The 4,399-nt window shown below is 42.9% G+C and overlaps 1 pseudogene; it reads left to right on the top strand.

Moving 5' to 3' along the window:
• Positions 1-552: 552 nt before the first annotated feature.
• On the top strand, positions 553-1,980 carry LOC119273625 (annotated as a pseudogene).
• Positions 1,981-4,399: the final 2,419 nt, after the last annotated feature.

Here is a 4,399-nt window from a genome sequence, read left to right as displayed (position 1 = left end):
ATTAGACTGGGCTCTAGTTAATCTTAATGCTCTTCACATGCTTGTTTAGTACTCTGTTCTTCAGTGTAGTACTTTGTTCTTTACATTGCTTTTATATTCTCTAACCTCTGCAGTGCTAATCTCGCAGAATTAATCTTTTCCTAGCCAGCATACTGATCTGGTAAGAAAGATTTGGAACCTAGCCTTGTATTGTACCTAGCATTGCCACACATAATCTTTCCGACTAGGACTGTCGTGATGGGTAACCATGACTTTCAGCTACCACATGTTGTTCATGCTTATAGTTAATGCGAGAATCATCAAGCTTTTTAGCTTACCAACAACAGTAGTCGAGTTTTGTTCTGTTAATAGAAACATGCTTACCAACAACAGTAGTCCAATCTTTTGGCCTGTTGTTTATTTTTTGTTTTGCCATGAACAAGCAACTTACGCAGTGCACCATTTAATTTTCTGCATGTATCAAATTTGTAGTGATATGTGGTAGAATTCACGCTAATTTAGGCTCCCTGTCTTTTGGAAATGCTAGGACAGCTTAATCTGGATTCTGAAGCAATGAGTACCTGCAAAATGGCAACGGGGGAAGCTACACATCTGTTCCAGACAGATTGAGCAGTCTACCTCCAGAGATAAAGGGCAACATCCACTCCCGTTTGAATATCGTAGAAGCGGTTAGGACTTGCACCTTATCAAGTACATGGAGGGATGCATGGACTGATATGCCAAAAATATCTCTTCGCGATGGGAAATTTACACGAACTAAGTTCGTTACGTTGGTTGATATGGTGCTATCACTCCACAAGGGAACTATAGAACAGTTCAATATTTCGGGTAGTGAAAGCTATCATGATGAGTTCACTAGGTGGATGCTCATGCTGTCAAGCAGATCCACAAGATCAATTATAATTGAGTTTAACTCAAGGCCAAGGTATAGGATACCCTCGTGCATCTTTTCTATGGCCATCTGAAGTCTCTACACCTAGAAAACTGCACCATCAGCTTGCCCCGGGTATTCCAAAGTTTCAAGAGCCTAACTGACCTAAGCCTCAAATTTTTCTCCTCCACAAACATGGATATCCAAAATCTGATCTCATTCTGCCCTGTACTGACCAATTTAATACTAAATTATTTTGAGGGCATCAACCGTCTAAACATTCAGCCTCCTAAACTAGAATATCTTAATGTTGCTGGGGACTTTGAAGACATTGATTTGGATGCCCCTAATCTGAAGGCAGCCATTCTCTTCCATTATCACAAATCTAAAGCATATCAATCTATTCAAATTGCGCATGACAAGGAACGCCATGTCAAGAAGTCATTGGGAAGCCTAAGTGAGATCAAAACACTTGGAATTTCTGGCAGTTTCATGAAGGTGAGCTATTATTAGCTCCGGCATTGCTATAGCCTTCTTCTGTCTTCTGTCTAATCTGTGTTGCCATTTTTTTTGGGGTGCAGTATCTATCAAAGGCGTGCATACTTACGAAACTCCCTGTCGTGTTCACTCGCCTGGAGGATATTTATCTTACGATATGCTTTGGGGACCAGAGGCAAGTCTTCACCGTGTGTTCATTGTTTCAGAATGCCCCTAGGTTGAAGAAGCTTGATATGTGGGTACGTATGCCTGCAGTAAATACTCTCCCTCCCTCGATTATCCAATCCATGTTTGTTGAATTTATGGCACCTACTCAGTTGTAAGAAAAATATATGCAGAGTTACCCTGGGAGCACATGGGATCAGGATCAGGCGAGCATTCAAGAGCTTACCCTGCAAATGCAAACGAACCACCTCATAACGGTCAGTGTGAATGATTTCCGGGGTGTGGACCACGAAATCAATTTTGTGGCAAAGCTATTGAGCTGGGAACCTGCTTTGGAAGAAGAGAGAATAAAGTGGAAGGGTGAAATGGACTGCAGCATGGTTCTTACCAGGCTATTGGCTCTGCCGAGGGTGTCTCCCAGGGCCAAGGTCATTGTCACATTTTGATAAGCATGCTTCCGCAACTATTTGCCAATGTAATTTGCTGCAGGTAGAATTATTTTGGCTTTGTTTATGCGGATTTACCAGCTAGGACTATCTGGTGGTTATATATTTGTGTGCATTGGACGCAAATTATCAGGTAGACTTGGTGCGTTTTGTTCAACATTCGGTGGGAGTACTTAATGTGCTATCAGCAAGTGTCTTCCATGTGAAACACCGGAAATCACTGCTGCCATTCCTCAACAGCGTCAGTTCAGCTCGTGCTCTTTTGACCCTGTGTCCTTTGTATGGTACATTCCTGGTTGTCGCAAATATATGTGTCCATAAGAAGCGATCACATTTAGGAAGCACCTTCATGTTGTCTCAACAAGATGAGAATCAAAGACATCAAGTGTACCTTCGCATTGTACATTCTGCATATGATGCAGCATCATAATGAGATCGGAGTAGCTAGCTCATGCCTGAACCAGTCTACTTTTGGAAATCAAAGCATTCATGAGATTGGTTTACATTGGTTTCAGGTTGGAATTAATGTTTACATAACTAAACCAGAACAAAAGGAAGAAAAAACATGTTGTTCAGACCACTAGCTCGGGGGGAAAGATCCATGTCAACGCATATATACAGAGTGATTGCTGGTTTGACTCGTTAATACTTTGGGATCTCAAGTTGAACACCTCGCCCGAGTCGACGAAAATAATATCATCCTCATTTATCTGATCCCAACAAGCCGGAATGGACTTGCAAAACAGCTTGCTAATGAAAATCCCCATGGACATCTAGACCACCCGTCATACGCACCCACATGCTTGTGTGGACATCTGCCTTGAATACGTCCACCTTGCGGGTGAAGCTGAGACCGCTTGAAGTGTATTGCACTATTTGCCGCCTCACCATGAGCAACTTCGCACGCAATTCAACAAAGTACCCGATGGCGGTGAGATGATGATCATCTTCTTCCCCAGATATATACTCGATGTCATTATTAATCTTGCTGCTCTCTTCTTTACGCGTATAATCATCATCAACCTGATCGCCCTCTTGGTTAAGCACCTTGTCATGGTCCTTTTCCTCAACCACATTATTTCCATCATTTTTTGCCTCCTCATCTTTCGTGTCCCTCCACACATTGGAATTATCATTGCCCTCTTTATCTTCTTGTTTAAGCGCCTCATGATTGTCCTCGTTCTCACCTACATTTTCATCATTTCACGCCTCCTCATCTTCGTCGTCACACCACACACTGGAATCATCATCGCCCTGTTGTGTAAGCGTCTTGCCATTGTCCTCATCCTCGCCCACATTTTCATCATTAGTGTCCGCGTCCTCTTCGTCGCCACTGCACACGTCGGAATCGTCATCGCTGCACACAGCAGAATTAGCATCGTCCACTGGATTTTGAATGATGTGCTTGATATTGGTGACCATGGGTACGTGGTTGCCATTAATGTTGACTTGGAAGGAGAAGAGGTCCTCAGACGATTGATTCCATAAACTATGTCTCCAAGGAATGCAATATAGACGATGCGAGTGAAGGTAGCACAATATGGCTCGGGCAACCAGACACCCTTTCCTGGGCGGATGATTATGACGGGGCAGTTTGTGTTGTTCTTAATGAAGACAACAAGGTCATTCGGAGTCGATCGTACAAGCACCTTGCGGATTTGGAACCACTCCGGGAAATTGCCAATGACGGTGTCAAGCTCAGGCAGCGACATTCTGGAGAAAGGATCGATTAGGAGATATGTTTGTCTCTTCTTGGCAGTGCAGTCGAGGGCGAGCCAGCCGTCGGCAGAGCTGACACAATGCCCATTATCGGGGACGGAGGGGATGTGGTGCCAATAGTGGTTGCGATCGAATGGAGCAATAATGTTCCCTTGCTAGTCAAGGACACACGACAGCTGGCACTTTGGCGGACCTTGACTATGCAGTGTCCGATGGCACAAGCGACAGATGGTTCGACAGGCATGGGATTGACGGTGTTGGGACCATGCTGGTGCTGGGCAAAATTCGAAAGGTGCCATCTTTTGTTATACCTGACGCACATTTTTCTTTTCGGTAATTTGCAATCTACATGTTTTTTTACGTGGTTATAAGAGTCTTCAAAATATATACTCAAAAAGAGTCTTCACAATATGAAACTTTTATATCGATTGAAGATATTGCCCATGAAATTGTGTGGGTGCAGGCCATTATCCTATTTTGGTACTAGAAGTGTCAAACACTTCTTAGTATATCCAAATACGGCGGTATTTCAAGAATGTATTTTGAAGAAAAAAAACATATCCAAAGCAACAAACACACTTCGCGACGAATCATTACAGGAGTTATACCATTTTCTTATGAACAAAACTTGTGTTGTTTAGCCATATATTGGTATAGAGATACATAACTAAAATAGAACAAAAAAAAGAAAACATGTGGT

Source organism: Triticum dicoccoides, chromosome 3A (genome assembly GCF_002162155.2).
Source record: "Triticum dicoccoides isolate Atlit2015 ecotype Zavitan chromosome 3A, WEW_v2.0, whole genome shotgun sequence".
In the NCBI taxonomy this organism is placed as follows: domain Eukaryota; kingdom Viridiplantae; phylum Streptophyta; class Magnoliopsida; order Poales; family Poaceae; genus Triticum; species Triticum dicoccoides.
This window is presented reverse-complemented; position numbering and strand designations above follow the sequence as displayed.